This window comes from Carcharodon carcharias, chromosome 7, assembly GCF_017639515.1.
Source record: "Carcharodon carcharias isolate sCarCar2 chromosome 7, sCarCar2.pri, whole genome shotgun sequence".
NCBI lineage: Eukaryota > Metazoa > Chordata > Chondrichthyes > Lamniformes > Lamnidae > Carcharodon > Carcharodon carcharias.
This window is the reverse complement of record NC_054473.1, coordinates 64,066,158-64,087,439: the sequence shown is the minus strand read 5'-3', so window position 1 is coordinate 64,087,439 and position 21,282 is coordinate 64,066,158. Positions and strand designations below refer to the sequence as shown.

General features: G+C 42.4%; 1 protein-coding gene across 9 annotated transcripts in view; it reads left to right on the top strand.

Moving 5' to 3' along the window:
• The window catches only part of chl1b (cell adhesion molecule L1-like b), a 727,052-nt gene that overhangs the window by 25,408 nt on the left and 680,362 nt on the right, over positions 1-21,282 (top strand). The gene's annotated exons all lie outside the window — the stretch shown is intronic.

The window sequence follows — 21,282 nt, the reverse complement described above, 5'->3', positions numbered from 1 at the left end:
GCTAAAGCATTTGCTATAATCTTAAACCAGAAGTGCCGAGTGGATGATCCATCTCGGCCTCCTCCGGAGGTCCCCAGCGTCAGAGGTGTGAGTCCTCAGCCAATTCGAATCACTCCATGTGATGTCAAGAAATGGCTGAAGGCACTAGGTACTGCAAAGGCTATGGGCACTGACGATATTCTGGCAATAGTAGAAGACTTGTGCTCCAGATCTTGCCTCACCCCTAGCCAAGCTGTCCAGTGCAGCTACAACACTGGTATCTACCTAGCTATGTGGAAAATTGCCCAAGTATGTCCTGCACACAAACAGCAGGACAAATACAACCTGGCTAATTACCACCCCATCAGCCTACTCTCGATCATCAGTAAAGTAATGGAAGGCGTCATCAACAGTGCTATCAAGCGGCACTTGCTTAGCAATAACTTGTGCATTGATGCCCAGTTTGGGTTCAACCAGGGCCACTCAGCTCCTGACTTCATTACAGCCTTGGTTCAAATATGGATAAAAGAGCCGAACCCCTGAGTTGAGGTGAGAATGACTGCCCTTGACATCAAGGCCATATTTGACCGAATGTGACATCAAAGAGCCTGAGTAAAACTGGAGTCAATAGGAATCAGGGGGAAAACTCTCCACTGGTTGGAGTCATATCTAGCACAAAGGGAGATGGTTCTGGTTGTTGGAGGTCAGTTATCTCAGCTCCAGGCCATCGCTGCAGGAGTTCCTCAGGGTAGTGTCCTTGACCCAACCATCTTCAGCTGCTTCATCAATGACCTTCCTTCCATCATAAGGTCTGAAGTGGGGATGCTCGCTGATGATTGTACAGTGTTCAGCACCATTCACGACTCCTTAGATACTGAAGCAGTCTATGTCTAAATTCAGCAAGGCTGGGTCAATATCCAGGCTTGGGCTGACAAGTGGCAAATAACATTCACACCACACAAGTGCCAGGCAATGACCATCTCCAACAAGAGGGAATCTAACCATCTCACCTTGATGTTCGATGGCTGTAATGACTGATGCAGTTGGTAAAGCGGAGTTATTTAAAAATCCCAAAGGGAATGTTTAGACAATGGTCGCTATCAACAATTTTAAGTGTTATGTTTGAGATGTGACTCTAAACTCAGGAATCAGACCACTAATTCTTGAGGCTTTACATTAAACTAAATGAGACATTTTATTAATTACACAGGTTAAAATATATACACAAGGCTATAAATTACTACAATCATAACTTTTAACAAATTCCCAATCTAATTTCCATTAAGGTAACAACAACCCATAGACTTAACCAAACACCAGGCAAAGCATTTTCACTTTATGAATTCAAAATGGGGTTCTTTCCACTGTGGAGCCAGTTGGACCAGTTGGAGGCCTACAGCTGCCTTTTGATCTTATGTTGCCTCTCCCTGCACACCCAAAAAACTTCTGAAGTTATATCTACCAACCACATTGATTGTTAATTCTCATTGTATCAACAACCTCTTTGAACTTCAACTTTTAACAATGAAACCTCTTTCATAATACCAATTTTATTAGTAATATAATCATATTGATTGGTAGCTGTCAGAAAGGTGTCAAGTTTTCACCCCACTTCTTGAATGCTCTATTCAAAAAATGCAAATAGACTCTACTTCTCTGTTTACATCTCAAACTAGTATATCAAAGCACTCAAACTAACTGCTTTAATCCAATTAAGACACACCCACAGACCAAACCTCTATTTTCAAAGAAAAAATATTTTCCAAAATATTATATACATTAATAGTTTCATGACAATGGCATTACCATCATTGAATCCCCTGCTATCAACATCCTGGGGGTTACCATTGAACAGAAACCAAATTGGATTAATCATATCAATACTGTGGCTATAAGAGCAAGTCAGAGGCTAGGAATCCTGCGACAAATAACTCACCTCCTGACCCTGCAAAGCCTGTCCACCATCTACAAGGCACAAGTCAGGACTGCGATGGAATACACCCCACTTGCCTAGATGAGTGCAGCTCCCACAACACTCAAGAAGCTTGACACTATCCAGGGCAAAGCAGCCCGCTTGACTGGCACCATGTCCACAAACATTCACTCCCTCCACCACCGACGCACAGTAGCAGCAGTGTGTACCATCTACAAGATGCACTGCCAGAATTTACCAAGGCTAATTAGACAGCACCTTCCAACCCCATGACCACCACCATGTAGAAGGACAAGGGCAGCAGATAGATGGGAATACCACCACCTGGAAGTTCCCCTCCAAGTCACTCACCATCCTGATTTGCAATTATATTACTGTTCTTTCACTGTTGCTGGGGCAAAATCCTGGAACTCCCTTCCCAACAGCACCATGGGTGCACCTACACCACATGGACTGCAACAGTTCAAGAAGGCAGCTCACCACCCCCTTCTCAAGGGCAACTTGAGATGGGCATAAATGCTGGCCAGCCAGTGATGCCCATATCTGCAAATTATTATTTTTTTAAAAAATCGTGTACATAGTAAATACTGCAGCCGCGATATGCAGGTGCAGCAGAGTGGATATTTAAACTGGTGGATTGGGTGGCGATTTTGCTGCTGCACCCACCTTTGCAAGTATTGTGTATTCCATCATGGTCTTGACTTGTGTCCTGATGGTAGTGGAGAGACTTTGGTGAAGCTGGACGTGAACAATTTGCTGCAGAATAACCAGCCTCTGATCTGCTCTCATAGCCACAACTAATACGAAAGGTTGATTGCTGATCTCTCTCTCCTTGGAGATAGCAATTAAATGTGTGGTGTAAATGTTACTTTCTATTTAACAGCCATACTTTAGACGTTGTCCAGGTCTTGGTGCCTGTGGCCATTTGCAAATGGAGCTGAAAACTTAGCAGTCATCAGCCAAGAGCACCAACTCTGACATTATAATGGAGAGAAAGATATTGTTGAAGCACTTGGGGGTAGTTGGTCTTAGGAGACTGTCCTGAAGAACTTTTGCACTGATGCCCTGAGTTTGGGCTGACTTGCCATCAACAACTATAATTAATTTAGTTTGAAATATGTGAGACCATTAGCGGCAGGCTTTAAACCCAATTGCCATTGACTTCAGTTTTATTTGGGCACTTTGATGCCACACTAGGATGAATGTTGCCGTCACACCATGGACAGTCACAATCTGAGAATGAATGAAAAAGAGTGCAATCTGGAGCCAACTGATCCTGGTGGAACCCAAACAGCATTAGTCAGTAGCTTTTGGTGAGAAAGTGCCATTTAATAGAACCGTTGATGATTCCTTTAATCACTTTGCTTATTGCACGTAGGTTGATAGGTTAGTAATTGGCTTTGTTGGATTAGCCTCTTTTTTTGTGGTCAGGGCAAATCTCAGCAATCTTCCACATTGTTTTATAGATGCTTGTGCAGTAGCTGTATTGTTCAGCTTGGCTACATGTGCAGTTAGTTCTGGAGTGCTGGTCTTCAGCACTGCAGCCTGGATGTTGGGACTCTTAGCTTTTGCTGTATCCATTGTTTATATCATGTAGAGTGTGACCGAAGACTGGCATCTGTGATGGAGGAAACCTCAGGAGGAGGCAGAGAAAGCTCATCGACTTAATATTTCTGGCTGGTAATGATTGTGAACACTTTAACCTTGCCTTTTGCAGTTGTTTTGTGTTCTGCCATTACTGAGGATGGGAATGCTCATTGAGCGTCTTCCTGCTATTCATGACTGGGTTTACAGTGTTTCAACATGATCCATTAGTTGTGAGATCATTTAGCTCTGTCCATAGCATGCTGCTTTCACTATGGCACTCATGTAGTCCTTTGTTATAACTTGATGACACTGGCACCCCAGTTTCAGGTCTGTTGGAATGAGAGATGTGCCAGGCCATGTTGTTACAGATTGTGGTGAAGTACAATGCTTTTGTTGCTGATGATCTATAGTCCATATTGCTATCAGGTTTTGAGGTGCAAAATATCCACTCAACATCCCACTTGGCACAATGGGAGTGCCATAGTTTGCTCATTGATGATGGGACTTGATTATCACAAGCACTGTGCAGTGGCCACTCCTACCAATACCATCATGGAAAGATGCCTCTCTGACTGGAGAGGATGTGGTCAAGTAAATTATTCTGTTAAGTTGGTCTTTGCATACCTGCCACAAACCCAGTGGTTGTGCTACTGATTAACAATTGATGATGGGTATTGAAGCCCCACCTAGAGTATATCCTGCATACGTCTCCTGCAAGCCTTCTTCCAAGTGATGTTCAACATAGAGGAATATTAATTTATCAGTGAAGTTGCAAATGGGAGGTTTATTTACCTATATTTGACCTGAAGTCATGAGACTTCATGGGCTCCAAAGCCAATGTTGAGGACAAGTAGGGCCATTCCCACCCACTACACTGTACACTGCTGTTCCCCCCATTTTTGGGCTCTGGTTTGTCCTGCCTGTTGGAACACATAAAACCAATGATTGATTTTTTTTATGTATAAAAGAATGTTAATAGTTTCTACATAACTTCATGATACCAGAGACAGCACTATGGCATATTATCCTATATATGTTTAATGTTTTTGTGTATAATTCATCTGCTTGTTATTTGAACAGAGGTGTTAATCTATTGTCATGAACAAAAGTTATGTGTTGCCTTTTACTGCCCATGATCAATATGTATTTTCTGGCCCTCAAGAGTGATTGACCTGATTAAATAATACCAGTGACAATTTTTTTGTGAGTTTAAAAATAAAGGTTATTTATTATCACACACTTGCTCTGGACGTTTAAAACGTGACATCACACTCACTTGTCTCGCACACACTATCTCACACATACACACAGATTAGATACAGATGAAGGTTAAGCAATACAATTATAATATATGATTGTTTCAATCTCTTTCATGGTAAGCTTGTAGTTTCTTAGATAAGTTGATGCTTTAGTTGAAGTGAAAGTCTTGTAAAGCAGAAGATTCTTCATAAACTGTGAGGCTTCTTGTAGTCAAATTTCCAGGAGGTTGGTTCTCAGGTGAACTCGAAGTTAGAACAGGTTGGAGTGTCATTCTCCCACTTTAAAGGTATTGTTGTTTATTACCTTGGCTGATTAGATGATTTGCAGCCAGTTGATGGCTTTCTGATGGAATCCTGTTTGCAGAACAACTTCTTGCTGTTATTTAAAAAATGTGACGTGTACAAATTCAAAATCCTTTTTCCAAAATAGGGTGGCGTGTTGATTATGTACACTGTTTTGTTGTTTGACACCTTGAAATTCACCCAATCTAGCTTGCATGAGGGACCATCATAATACAGTGGAAGGTCAATGGGATCCATTTTTATTTGTCTAACTCACATGAGTTTCAATGTTTCTTTTCTCCATGGTGAAACCGAAAGACAGGCCAGCTGGAATGCTATGGTTATCTTGTTGATGGTCCATCCTTAAACAATGGATGTGTGAATTACCCAGATGGCTGTTAATATCCATATTTGATTAGGTATTTGCTTAAGACTCAGGACTACCTGAAGCTCAAAATGCCAAAGGTCATATGATTTGCAGCAACCATTTTATTAGTCTGTGTTCAAAATGTTATAGTATTGAAAGTTCATAATATACTGGAATATGACACTACTTAAAATAAATAGGTTGCTATTTCCATTGAAAAGCAGACAAAACAATTTTATACATACACATTAACCATTCGCACAATAATGCACAATGTAATTTCCCTACAAGTTGGTAACATAAAATGTGAGTTCCTTGCAGTGACAATATTAAATATTAACATGAAATTCTAGATTTTAATTATTTTGATCATATAGCTCGCAATAATAAAACTAGCAAAGAGTTGCATTGCTTTTTACTGTTTTTATGTGCAGATACTGACAATCTGCAATCTGGATTTTGACCCCCCAAATAGTAATGATTTGAATTATGTATGTAGATACTACATGTTATGCTATCAAGTATAACATTTGTTTCATCAGTAATGTCATACCAACAATTGCAGGCTAAAATTTGATGAACAAAGTAGAACCAATTTCAAAATTTGTTTGGAAATTTTTTTTTTAAATGTCAGGTGACTGGCAAGTACTTCGTACTTCTGAGAAATATTTGGCATTTATACTCTGTTAACTATACACATTTTAGGGAATTAGCTGAATTCTCTTCTGGTTGATAAATGTGCCTTGTTAAGTCTAAACCCAAAGAAATTTTCTCCAAATCCAGTACTCATTTTTGGCCACTTATTAATAGTTTACTTGGCATACTAACAAAACCATGAATGTAGCCAGAATGCCATGTGAGAGGGGCATATGCCAACCACTTTGCCCAGGGACATCTGCAAAGCTCTTTCTGTAAAGCAGGAAAGAGCCAATTAGCATCAACATCATTATAACTAAATGCTGAATTAACAATACTACTCACTAGGATCAAAACTTTGGTTGCTACTTAATCATTCTATTCTCCACACTAAACCATACTATATAGGCTATGCTATACCAATAATACAAAAATGTTTCACTTGGGGTTACTTTCCTTTGCATGTGATACCGAAGAAGATTTTTAAAATAAACTACCATTGCTTTACAATGACAGTTTAATAAAATAACTTCGGTTTAACTTTAATCACAAAGGAAAGTATGAACTTGAAAACACTGAGGGTGGAATTTCCCATGCCCGCTGGTGTCGGAGGTCATGGGGGCATGAGCAGACAATATTGTGGGAAGGCCAAAAATCGATTTCACAATCCGTCACTGGTGGGCCACGTTTCCTGCCGCCGCACGTCGGGAACTTCATTGTAATACGTCTGCATATTATTATAAGCCCAGCTTGCTAGAACCATCTCCCAATGCTGGATCATCCAAGCAATCACGCTGACATGTTTCGTAACTGTACTTAAGCAGATTCTGACAATCTGCAAACTGGATTTTGACCCCCAAATAGTAATGATTTGAATTATGTATGTAGATACTACATGTTATGCTATCAAGTATAACATTTGTGCACCTGGCAAGCTACACTTGGCTCGGAACTTCGAAGTTTATTTGCCGACCTGGCTTCTGGCAGTGCTCACGGTCATCAGCACACAGCTTCACAGGTAGCACCACATCGCTTTTAGGGGGGCTGACGGGCAAGTCTCTACCTACCAGAACAGACATAAGGCTGGGTGGCTTTTCAATGGCTGCAGGGCTAGGGCTTGCTTGGGGAAGGGGGTGAAGGCAAGGGAAGAGGCTGCAGGGTGATGGCAGTACTGGAGAAGGGGGGTATGTCTAGCTGTGTGTGGGGGCACATGTTGATCTGTGCAAGTGGCCTCAAGATGGTGAGGCCTGAGGAGGCAGTCTCCAGATGAGATGAGGTCAGATGGAGATGTGAGGGTGTGTGTGATAGAATGAGTGGTGATGTCCCTTGAGCTGGCAGTGAGTGAGATGCTGGTGAATGTGTGATGGGCTTGTGAGTGTATAAGTTTAAAGTGATGGGATGGTTGCCTTACCCTGGCTGCATGGATGAAGTCATTCATCCTCTTTCTGCATTGGATGGCCAACCTCTTACGTGCAACATAGGCACTGACCATCACTGTCACTGCCTACCAAGCCTGAGAGACGAGATTGCTGGGCCAGAGCGGGCGGTGGAGGACATCATGGCGGGCCTCCAAAAGGCATTCCAGTGACTGGTCACTGAACTATTCCTGGCTTTCAGGGCCATATCTTCATTGGAACAGTCCTAGGCTGCAACCATTGACAACTGTTTGCGTGGCTGCAGTTTAGATTTCCCAGAGTGAGGAAATAGCAAGATAAGAGCATGGCAGGCAATTCAGAGGGCGTGTTTCCTGTGGCTGCATAATTAATGAGGCGGGATTGGGGCAATACAGTGTGAAAAGCCGCCATTATGGCAGACGGGTAAAACGTCCTTTTTCCCGCCCGCTACCGCACTTAGTGCAAATCTGTGATGATTCTGCCCAGGGTCTAAATGGAAAGCATGAAAAAAATCTTGAAGCTGCTGTTTCTTTACAAACGCCAGATAAGTTTTATAATTAATCTCATTAAACAGTTTACTAAGGTTCAGTATTATGTATTAAAATCCTTTGAGAAATCTTAATGGATGCAGAACACACACCGCAGATTAGGAGAAAATGTCCTCTGAGACCAGAATGTGAAACTCACATTTATATTTAATAAGTTACTTTTGTGAACAGCCTACCTTCATAAATTTAAATCTGCAATGATTAATATCATATTTAGTTGAAATATGCAAATAAATATTTTTTCTTTAGATTTATGATCCTTTCTGCTTATTCAATCTACCCCAAATTTTCACTAATATTAAAATAAAATATTGCTGGTGCTGAAAATCAGAAATACAAAAAAATGTTGGAAATGCTCAGCAGATCAGACAACATTTGTGGAGGGGGAAAAGGATTATGTTTTAGCTCAAAGAACCTCTGCCATTTTTTTCCTCTCTCTTGACTTTATTTCTCTGATCCTCATCTTCTATCTCACAGTAGGACAGACGAACTTCTCCAGTGAGCTGTAATCTTGTCATGAAATATTTGAGAAATTGTGGATTAATTACAGTAAAATGGCAAAAGCAGAAAAGTCACAGTAAAATGATAAACAACACAAGGCATGGTTTGTTGTAACCTTGTTTTTTGCTATCTTTTTATATTTTATCGTGGTTTATCTTTTCTCCTATTTCTCACTTCCTCTTTTATTTCTTTCTGCTCAGTCACTTACATTTTGATCTTCTTTCATGTTCGTTCATTTTCTTGCACTTCCCATTTTTAATCCTGTTTTCCCTCTATTTCTCATTTGCTGTACTTATTTTCTCTTTCTTACTTTTCACTTTCCTTTTTCATCTCCTTTTTGACCCTTCTGCTTTCCTTTGTCCTGCCTCCTCAAATCCTATGAGAGGCAGCATCCTTAGACAGATCCCAACCACTATGCTGGTGACCACATCAAAGGGCAGAATTTTTAGGTCGGCAGGCCCGGGATTGGCCAGGGAATGGAGTCCTGACCGTGATTTCAAGCTGGCTGGTCAATTAAAGGCCAGCTAGCGTGAAATGTGCGCTGAGAAACTCAGCGCTGCCAGGGTGGGGGCGGGAAGAGGGCAGGAGCTGATGTCAATGTGGGCTAGCGCTGAGAGAAAGCTCCCTAAAGGCAGAGAGCTGCTTCAGGGAGCTGCAGATCCGAAAATCCTCAAATAAAGTTTTGAAAAGCATAAAAAATATTTCCGAGCATCCCAGTCAGGAAATATACATGGTAAAAACGCTGTCCACCGATTTTAATTTTAATTTTATTTCATCATGGAAAACTCACCCTGCCCTTAGCACAAAATCTTATTGGTGCTACAACATCTTTTAGAATGTTCATGGACTAAGCAGTCCCTTTTACTGTTCCTAGACAGGTGCAGTGGTACTTTTAGGCTTTTAATATATCTGTTAGTAGATGTTTCATGAAAAATGTAAAGGCCACCTGGCCGATTTGTCCATCCGCCAACCTCAAGTTTGGACGGGCAACGTAAAATGTTGTCAACTGTGGTGGGGATAGTCTTGCACATCAAAAAGCTATAGACATGTTGGTGGATTGGGTAGACAAGTGGCAGATGAAGTTCAATGCAGAGAAGCGTGAGGCGATTCGTTTTGGCAGGAAAGATATGGTGAGACAGTATAAAATAAAGGCAGAGGCTCTAAAGGAGGTGCAGGAACAGAGGGACCTTGGTGTATACATACATAGGTAATTGAAGATGGCAGGGCATGTTGAGAGAACAGTTAATAAAGCATATAATAACTTAGGCTTTATTAATAGGGGCATTGAGTACAAGAGTAAGGAAGTCATGTTGAACTTGTATAAGTCACTAGTTGGGCCTCATCTGGAGTCCTGCGTCCAGTTCTGGGTGCCATACCTGAGGAAGGATGTGAAGGCATTGGAGACAATACAGAGGAAATTCACAAGAATGATTTCAGGGATGAAGTACTTTGGCTATGAGGATAGATTGGAGAGGCTGGTACTATTTTCCTTGGAGAAAAGAAGGCTGAGAGGAGACTTGATAGAAGTATTCAAGATCCTGAGGGATATGAACAGGGTAAATAGTGAGAACTGTTTCCACTCAAGAGAACATCAAGAACTAGAGGGCACAGTTTCAAAATAATTGGCAAAAGGTGTAAATGTGATGTGAGGGAATTTTTTTTTCTCCCAGCGGGTGGTTGGAGCCTGGAACTGCCTTCCTGAGAGGGTGGTGGAGGCAGGTTCGATCGAGGTATTCAAAAGGGAGTTGGATTGCTGCCTGAAAAGAGAGAATGTGTAAAGTTACGGGGATAAGGCAGGGGAGTGGGACTAGGTGGAATGCTCTTTCAGAGAGCCAGTGCAGATTCTATGGGCTGAATGGCCTCCTCCTGCACTGTAAAGATACTGTGAAAAGTTCTGCTGACATTGCAGCTGCCGTTAGTGCGTCAGTCAGCTGCTTACTGGCTAGCTATAGATTTTGGGATGGTTTTGTGGACTTTAGGTTGGAAGATAGTCGGTGCTAAATGTAGCCTGAAGCACCCTAGTCAAATCTTGTACTCTTTACTCAGAGTTCTGAGTTGCTGGAATAAGGGGAGGCAGTGACATAGTGGCATTGTTGCATTGTTGTTGGACTAGTAATCCAGAGACCACGGGTAATGCTCTGGAAACCCAGGTTCAAATCTCACCTTGGCAGATGTGAAATTTGAATCCAATAAAAATCTGGAATTGAAACTCTAATGAGGAAGACGGTTGTGGTTGTTGGAGGTCACTCATCTCAGCTCCAGGACATTGCTGCAGAAGTTCCTCAGCGTAGTGTCCGAGGCCCAACCCCCTTCAGCTGCTTCATCAATGACCGACCTTCCATCACAAGGTCAGAGTGGGGATGTTCGCTGATGATTGCACAATGTTCAGCACCATTTGTGACTCCTCAGATACTGAAGCAGTCCATCTCAAAATGCAACAAGACCTGGACAATATCCAGGCTTGGACTGACAAGTGGCATGTAACATTCATGCCATACAAGTGTCAGGCAATCTAACCCTTAATGTTTGATGGCATTTCCATTACTGAATACCCCCATTATCAACATCCTGTGGGTTACCATTGACCAGAAATTGAAAAGGATTAGACATTTAAATACTATGGCTACAAGTGCAGGTCAAAGGCTAGGAATCCCACGATGAGTAACTACCCACCATCTATAAGGCACAAGTCAGGAGTATGATGGAATACTCCCCACTTGCCTGGATGAGTGCAGCTCACACAACACACAAGAAGCTTGACACCATCTAGGACAAAGCAGCCCGCTTGATTGGCACCACATCCACAAACATTCACTCCGTCCACCATCAAAGCACAGTGGCAGCAGTGTGTACCATCTACAAGATGCACTGCAGTAATTCACAAAGCCTCCTTGGCAGCACCTTTCAAACTCACAACTGCTACCACCTAGAAGGACAAGGGCAGCAGACGCATGGGAACAGCATCACCTGGAAGTTCCCCTCCAAACCACTCACTATCCTGACTTAGAAAATATTGTCGTTCCTTCACTGTCACAGGTTCAAAATTCTGGAACTCCCTCCCTAACCGCTCTGTGGGTGTACCTATACCACAGGGACTGCAGTGGTTCAAGAAGGCAGCTCACCACCACCTTCTCAATGGCAATAAATGCTGATCTGCCAGCAACACCCAGGTTCATAAACGATTTTTAAAAAAAATCAGGCAGAAAAGTTTAATGCGAACAGGACTGGGAGGGAGTCAGCCCCTAACTCTTGCCCCAACCCTGGATTTCAGTGCTTGCTGCCCATAGATGGTGTTACAATTCTAAGTCCACCAAGCACAGCAGAGACAACAACTCGCAAGCCTTAAATCCTGTAGAACCTAATCAGCTAGAAACTTGGCAGTATGGAGTAATCACTAGTCAAAAAGGCAGATTTACAAAAAAATGTGCATTTGTTCCAAGATATTCGCTATTGTTTTCATTTCTTGTGCTTTCTTACGAAAGCACCAGGAGTTCAGAGAGAGGTGGGCCCATAAAGCAGTGGGAGTTCAGAGAGAGAGAGAGAGAGGGAGAGAAAGAGCCCATAAAGCAGAATGGACTTCAGAGAGAAAGAAAGAGTTGATAAAGTAGCGTGGAGTTCCAAGAGAGAGAGAGAGAGCCCATAAAGCAGCATAGAGTTCAGTGAGGTGAGAACCCATAAAGCAGTGCAGAATGCAGAGAGTGAGAGAGAGAGAGAGCCCATAAAGCAGTATGGAGTTTGGGGAGAGAGAAAGAGAGCCCATAAAGCAGTATGGAGTTCAGAGAGGAGAGAGCTCATAAAGCAGTTCAGAGAGAGAAAGAGAGAGCTCATAAAGCAGCACGGAGTTTGGACAGAGAGAAAGAGTCCATAAAGCAGCATGGAGTTCTGAGGGGAGAGAGCCTATAAAGTTGTGCACAGTTCAGAGAGAGAGAGAGGGCCCATAAAGCAGTGCAGAGTTCAGAGAGAGAGAGAGAGAATCCATAAAGTAGCATGGAGTTCTGAGGGGAGAGAGCCTATAAAGTGGTGCACAGTTCAGAGAGAGAGAGAGAGAGAGTCCATAAAGCAGCATGGAGTTCTGAGGGGAGAGAGCCGATAAAGTGATGCACAGTTCAGAGAGAGAGAGAGAGCCCATAAAGCAGTGCAGAGTTCAGAGAGAGAGAGAGAGAGAGAGTCCATAAAGCAGCATGGAGTTCAGAGAGGAGAGAGTCCATAAAGCAGCATGGAGTTCAGAGAGGTGAGAGTCCATAAAGCAGCATGGAGTTCAGAGAGGAGAGAGTCCATAAAGCAGCATGGAGTTCAGAGAGAGAGCCCATAAAGCAGCACAGAGTTCAGAGAGTCCAGAAAGCAGCTTGGAGTTCAGAGAGAAAGAGCCGATAAAGCAGCTTGGAGTTGAGAGAGAGAAAGAGCCGATAAAGCAGCGTGGAGTTGAGAGAGAGAGAACCCTTAAAGCAGTGCGCCCAGTTTGAGGAAAATGAGTGGGAATAAGTAACTGACATCTCCGGAGATTAGTAAATTGATTGGCCAGTAAGTGCTTGATGTAAGGGACATTATCTTAATAGCTTGCTGAGAACACTGGAGCTAAGGTAGATTTATAAATAAAAAGCACTACAACTTTAAAAGAAAATAAATAAAATAATTAAAATTTATTCCTGAAACACATACTTGTGAAATTAACAAATGGATAACTTTTATTTGTACTTGCTGATACCATTTTATAAGCAAAGTTACTTGTAGTATATATAGGAATTATTGTAAGTTAATTAAGAAAATAATTAATTAAATTAACTAAATAACATAAGTTACAATGGTAGGGTGGGTGCTGTGCTGCAGATGTAAAATACAGGGTCTCTGGACACTCAGGCGATCCAGGACAAATACGCCTGCAGAAAGTGAAAGCAGCTAGAAGAATTCCGGATCAGGATTATTGATCTCAAAACCAAAATGCAGACACTGCACAACATAAGGGAGGGGGAGAAATACCTGGACACTTTGTTCCAGAAGATGGTCACTCATCCTTAGAATAGAGTCATTTGTTTTGGTCAGCAGTGAGGGACAGGAGGATGTGACCATGAGTAAGGCAGCTAATGGGACCGAGCAGACAGTAATGGAGGAGCCTCAGGCTTTGCATTGTCAAGCAGGTTTGAGGTGCTTGCAACCTGTGTGGATCAAAGAGAAGTCTGCAGAGTGGATGAGCAGGCTGGCCATGGCACCATGGTACATGAAACAATTCAAACGATGGGGGAGCACAAAGGAATGTGGTGGTAGTAGTGGACAGCATAGTGAGGGGAATTGACACTCTGCAACAGAGAGCAGGAGTCCAGAAAGCTGTGTTGCCTCTCCAGTGCCAGAGTTCAAGATATCTGCTTGGGGCTGGAGACGGACTTACAGTGGCAATGCGAGGATCTAATTGTCATAGTCCATGTAGGTACCAGCGACATAGGCAGGGCAGGGAAAGAGGTTCTGCATAGTCAGTGTGAGAAACTAGGCATCAAATTAAGAAGGAGAATCACAAAGGTAATGATCTTTGGATTATTACCTGAGCCACGGGCAAATTGGCATAGGGCAAATAAGATTAGAGAGATGAATACATGGCTCAAAGACTGGTGTGGGAGAAGTGGGTTCCGGTTTGTGGGGCACTGGCACCAGTACTGGGAAACATGGGGGGCTGTACCATTGAGACAGCCTGCGCCTGAACCATGCTGGCACCAGTGTTCTAGCAAGCGGTGTAACTAGAGAAGTAGAAAGGGTTTTAGACTAAATAGTGGGGGCAAGGGATCAAATGTGTGAAGATGCAGTATATCGAAGAGTAGAGGCAAGGCAAGAGACAACGGTATTAATGTGGGAAATGATAAACAGACCATAACAGGAAGGGGCAGAGAGTACAAATCTAAGAGTAAATCAGCAGATAAGACAAAAGGTTACAAAAATAGTAAAAGGAGGAACCTTAATGATCTGTGTCTGAATGCATGTAGCATTCGAAACAAAACAGATAAATTGATATTTCAAATAAAGATAAATAAATAGAATCTGATAGCCATTACAGAGACATGGCTGAAAGGTGACATAGATTACGACCTCAATATTGCAGGATATGTGATATTTAAGAAGTACAGGAAGCTAGGAAAAGATGAAGGGGTGGCTGTATTAATTAAAGATGATATTAGTACAATAAAGAGAGATGGCCTAAGTTCAGGAAAACAAGATACAGAAGAAATTTGGCTAGAGCTGAGAAATGATAAAGGCAAGAAATCACTTGTGGGAGTGATCTACAGGCCCCCTAATTGTAACCATAAGGTATGACAGGTGTCAAAGAAGAAATATTGGGAGCTTGTCAGAAACATACAGCAATAATCATGGGGGACTTTAATCTACATATAGACTGGAAAAATCAGATGGCAAAGGTAGCTTAGATGACAAATTCATGGAATGTTTTTGGGATAGTTCCATGAAAACAGCATGTTCTGGTACCAGCTAGAAAGCAGGCTATACTGGACCTGGTATTGTGCAACGAAATAAGATTAATTAATGACCTCATAGTGAAGATGCCCCTAGGTTGCAGTGATCATAATATGACTGAATTTTACATTCAGTTTGAGGAAGACATGAGTAGGTCTAAGACTTGCATTTTAAACTTGAATAAGGACAATTATGTGGGAATGAAAACAGAGCTAGCTAAATTGAACTAGCAATTTAGGTTAAGCAATAGGTCAATAGATATGCAGTGGCAGACATTTCAGTGGATATTTCAGAATACACAATAGATATATTCCAGCAATGAAGAAAAATTCCAAGGGGAGGACCAACCATCCGTAGTTAACTGAAAAAGTTAAAGATGGCATCAAACTTAAAGAAAAAAACATATAATTATACAAAGATGGATGGCAGGTCAGAAGATTGGACAGAATATAAAAAACAGAAAAGAATGACTAAAGATTAATGAGGGAAAAATTAGAGTACAAGAGAAAGCTCGCTGGAAATATAGAGATGGATGGTATGATTTTCTATAGATTTCTACAGCTATAGATATATCAGATATCAGACTACAGATATAGTTTCTACAGGTATTTTAAAAGGAGAGTTATCAAAGTGAGCATAGGTCCTATGGAAAGTACATCTGGGGAATTAATAATGGAAAGTAAGGAGATGGTAGATGAATTGAATGTATTTTGCATCAGTCTTCACTATAGAGAATACAAGTAACTTCCCAGAAATTGCTGTAAATCAGGAATTGGGAGGAAGGGAGGAAGCCCAGAAAATTACAATCACCAAGGAAATGATACTTAACAAATTGTTGGAACTGCGGGTTGACAAGTCCCCAGGTCCTGATGGACTTCATCCTTGTGTCTTAAAAAAAAGTGGCTAGTGAGATAGTTGATGCGTTGGTTTTAATTTTCCAAAATTCACTAGATTCGGGGAAAGTTCCATTAGATTGGAAAATAGCAAATGTAACTCCTTTTTTTCGAAAAGGGAGGGAGACAGAAAGCAGGAAGCTAAAGACCATTTTGCTTAACATCTGTTATAGGGAAAATGTTAGAAGCTGTTAGAAGCAGGACACTTAGATAAATTCAAGGCAATCAGGCAAAGCCAACATTGTTTTGTGAAAGGGAAACCATGTTTAACCAACTTATTGGAGTTCTTTGAGGAAGTAACATGTGCTGTGGATAAAGGGGAACCAGTGGATGTACTGTACTTAGATTTCCAGAAGGCATTTGAAAAAATGCCACATCAAAGGTTATTGTGGGAAATAAAAATTCATGCTAAAGGGGGTAACATATTGGCATGGATAGAAGATTGGCTAGCTAACAGGAAACAGAGAGCAGAGCTAATTGGGTCATTTTCCAGTTAGCAAGATGTAACGAATGGTGTGCCACAGGGATCAGCGCTGGGGCCTCAACTTTTTACAATATATATAGAATGATTTGGATGAAGGGACTGAAGATATGTTTGCTAAATTTGCTGATGATACCAAGATAGGAAAGTAAACTGTGAAGAGGACATAAGGGGTCTACAAAGGGATATAGATAGGTTAGATGAATGGGCAAAGCTCTGGCAAATGGAGTATAACTTGGGCAATGTGAAATTGTCCATTGTGGCAGGAAGAATAAAATAACCATATTACCTAAATGGCGAGAGATTGCAGAGCTCTGAGATACAGAGGGATCTGGGTGCCTGGCATATGAATAGCAAAAGTTAATAACCAGGTACAGCAAGTACGTTATCATTTATTGTGAGGAGAATTAAATACAAAAGTAGAGAGGTTATGCTTCAGTTATTCAGGGCATTGGTGAAACAACATCTGGAGTGCACAGTATTGGTCTCCTCATTTAAGGAAGGATATATATGCATTGTAAGCAGTTCAGGGAATGTTTACTAGACTAATACCTGGAATGAGCAGGTTGTCTTATGAGGAAAGGTAGGACAGGCTAGGCTTATATCCACTGGAATTTACAAGAGTAAGAGGCAACTTGATTGAAACATGTAAGATCCTGAGGGGCATTGGTAGGGTGGATGTAGAAAGGATGCTTACTCTTGTGGGAGAATCTAGAACTAGGGTCACTGTTTAAAAACAAGGGGTCACCCACTTGGGACAGAGGTGAGAAGAATTTTTCTCTGAGGGTTTTAAGTCTTTGGAGCTCTTCCTCAAAAAGCAGTGGAAGCAGAGTCTTTGAACATTTTTCAGGCAAAGCTAGATTGATTCGTGATACGCAAGGGGTGAAAGGTTATCGGGAGTAGTTGGGAATGTGGAGTTAAGGTTGCAATCAGATCAGCCGCGATCTCATTGAATGGTGAAGCAGACATGAGGGGCCGAGTGGCCTACTCCTGCTCCTAATTTGTAATTCTTATGTACTTTCTAATCTCTGAGTGTCTATAATCATAATGCATCTCAGTCACGCATATAGGATAAGAGCCAAATCAAACAATGGTAACTTAGCTTGAATGCCTTGCAGTTCTTGGGCTCAGGTTCATTTTTACCTTGTTGGGAAACAACTGGCTTACATAATCTGAAAGCAATTTATGGGATTCAACACAAAACTACAGCAAATAGAATTACTTTTTATCATGCAAAATTGTAATATTCAGCTTCTGGCATGAACTCAGTTATGACCTTCTTAGAGATCAATAACCTTTAAAAAGAAATTCAAACTTCCACTTAATAGCTGAAAGGACGACATAAGATTTCACATTTTAGGACTTCTACAGTGTTTTGACCGGGATGGGAGGAGTTATTTACAAATCATGCTGCATCATGAATTTTCAATCATCAAAAAGCAGACTGATTAAAGCATTATAATGAGTTAAAATACTTCTTTTTGTATGGTATTTGCACAAAACAAATTAAATATCTATACCTAAGTCAAATATCCAGGCCAAGGCTTCTGGTGTGATAGCTGGATATCTTGTACGCTGCCTGCAAATTTTCTCTCAGGGTAGTGAATTAACAGGCAAAGTATGGATGAACACACCGCACTGCACAATAAATGATAGTTGTGGCTAAGACAGATTCCGCAGATTTCTCAACAACCCACCCAGACATCAGTAAACACTGTAAGTCAACCAATCTTGTTGAAATTATGTCTCTTTCATGAGGGATTCCAGTCTTTACCTCCGAAGGTCTGGCCTTGGAATTCTCTCCAAAAGTTGCTCTAACTTGGACGGCCTCAACAACAGCACACCTTGCAGGGTTTCAATCCCAAAACCCTGTTCCTCTGGATTCCCGAGTCTGCACTCCAGCACCAACTCACAAGCAAAACTTCAGCTCTTCTGCTGCGCCATGTAGAACACTGCTGCACTAAAGGGGTACCTCCGCCTCAACGGCCCACAGCATGGAATCACCAACCTCCTGCTACCTTCTTAGATCTTCAGGGCTTCTCCTGAGCCCCCATCACTTAAAGTCTGCCAATTGCAGCTCTTTTTCTCCTTGGAGGCTTTTATCTGCTCCTTTTTCTTCTTAACTGAGACCTCTCCTCGTGCCCTCTCCCTGTCCCCTGTTTGGAACTCTCCTCGATTATGGCACTCTGCTCCTGGTCACACGATCATTTTCTTTTTACGCAGGTGCACTCGGCCCATGTCCTCAGCTCGAAGAACTTCACAAACTGTACTGTGCATGCACAGCCTGCTCCCAGTATGTATATGTGCGGAAACTCCCGGGACTGTCAGGACTTCGAGTTCCTGACCTCTGCTCATCAACAAGGTAAGTTGGATCTCGCAACAGGGGAAGGAAAATTAAAACACAGACTTCAGCCATCTAATTAGCAATTATTCATGCTGCCTATATATCCACTGCAAACACCAAGTATCATCCCTCTGCCTTCCTCAATTTTATTTTAATTTGATCACAATTTTTGCCAAAGCCAGTCACCACTTCTTGGCCAGAAGAGGGTGGCTATGCAACCAGCTCTCAGTTCTCTGTGAATGTCACTCTTGAGTCAGCTAAAATTGGATTGAGTTGTCCCTTCTGTGCCTCTCCTCCAGGAATAGCATTCTCTGTCCCATCAGAAGCTGTGAACTTATGTATGAAATTGCAAGTCTGTGTGCTATTCACCAAAGCATGTTGCAACGTTGCATCATTACGTCGCTGCCCTAGCATCCTTGTGATGGAATAAGTAATATTAAAACATGTTTCAAGTAGTTATGTTGTCTTCTTTGAATCAACTGGTTTAAGGCAGTGATGGACTAAGACAGTTACTGGCTGGGTCTTACAGACTAGATCTGCCCCTGGTTAATTGATCACAGTTGAGGAGGAAATGATGCCATTGGCCTAAGTGACCTTGCATTAGGAAGGGGGAAACAAATCAGTTTTCTGCCCAGATTGCTTTTTACCTTGCCTACCAGAAATGTGTATTGCTGACACTGGATGAAGACAAGGTCAGGCCTGGGTGTGAATGGTCCTAACAGCTGAATAGGCTGCGGACAGTCACCATCTAAGATCACACCATAAGAAATGACTAATTGGATAAGTTATAGGAAGATGAATGGTATCAATAGAAGTGTAATCCAGTGTATTCCCATCAAAGGGGTAAATAATGGTAGAGAAGGAGTAAAATCAGCTCAGTGAATAAACCACGTCCGAAAGAGAATTGTCTAGCGTTGTAAAACACATGTCAACATGTAACTATGGAAAAACAACTATGAATTGAAAAGCGTTATGTGTATATTGATTCTAGTTTTGGTGTAAGAATAGCCATAGTTTGAGCTTGATCAGAATCACTCACTTTTAAAATTTGCCACATTTGACAATGACTGAGAATAGCCATAATTATAGTACCTTGCAGAGAAAAGAGAATAAAATTTAAAAAAGAAAACAAAACTTGCATTTATTTAATGCTTTTTATGGCCATTGGATATCTCAAAGTGCTCTATGCTTAAGGCGCACAAATAACTTAGGAGCAGGAGTAGGCCCCTCAGCCCCTCGAGCCTGCTCCGCCATTCAATTAGATCATGGCTGATTGTAACCTCAACTCCACATTCCCTTCTACGCCTGATAACCTTTCACCCCCTAGCTTATCATGAATCTATCTATCTCTGCCTTCAAAGTATTCAAGACTCTGATGGAATCATCCCAGATTTACATTAAGTGCGGTAGCGGACAGGAAAAAAGACATTTTACCTGCCAGCTGCAATGGTGGCTTTTTGCACCATCGCATCATCTTCCCGGTACATGCCACCTCATTAATAATGCATTCCTGGGAAATGCGCCGGGCTGCTGGTGGGGTGGCCCCTGATTCGTCACCTTAGGCCTTCAGTAAACTGGGTACCATATTTAAAGGGCATCCCTGAACAGAGCTAGGGCTCTTCAAGGGATAGGAAGCTCCTGGGAACTGATGGCTGCCAAAGGGAGGAAACATGCTGCTCCCAAATTTAGCGATATCCCCTCAGGGACCTGCAAGATGCAGTGGAGGCCCGCTGTGGAACCCTCTACCCCTGCTCTGGGTTAAGACTAGCAAGCAAGGTCATCAATCCAGCATGGGAGGCCGTGGCATTGGTGGTCAGCGCCAGTGCCCTGCAACAGAGAGTAGCCACCCAGTGCCACTACAGGATGAATGGTCGCATCCATTCTGCCAGGGTAAGTCACTCTTCTCATCATTCTCGACTCCCACCCTCACCAACCCATCACACATCCACAGGGATCTCACACCTCTAGGGACAACACCACTAACTCTCATACACACCCTCACATCTCCATCAGGCTCATATCCTCTCGAGCTCGCGCCCTCATCCATGGCTCCGGTCACCACACAAACATCCCACGCAACACCATGTGTCCTGCTCCCATGCTCTCCATCTGTTTTCATGCAGGAGGAGCCTGCTCACATCAGCAGGGAGAGGTCCCAGACCAGGTGGTGGAGTGGCCCACATTAGGCACCTCACACACTTTGAGGAACATGCCATTGTGCTGACTGGTGAGGATGTGGACCGTACCTGCAGCGACAGTGAGGTTGGCGGCAAACACCCTTGTTGGGATCCTGAACCACATCACCCCTCTCTCAATGCAACTGAGTGCTCTCTCTCCTGTTTTTGACTCTGCTGCCTTGCACTAATTATCTCTACTTTAGTTCAAAGGGAACCCTGCCAAGCGACCGGCACCCTCAGCCAACGATTCTCTCAGCTCCATCCACGTCCTCACCTCCAGCCAAGAGGACACCTCCTCCATTAAAGAGCTGGAAATAAGCAACCTGGAAGCTCCATCACAGCGCTTACGCACGCCCTGCACCAGTGCAGAGACACACACCTCAGTGGGACCTAGATCTAGAGCAGGCTCGAGTTCACTCTGGTGGTCTCAGGACCCCATCCCCCCATC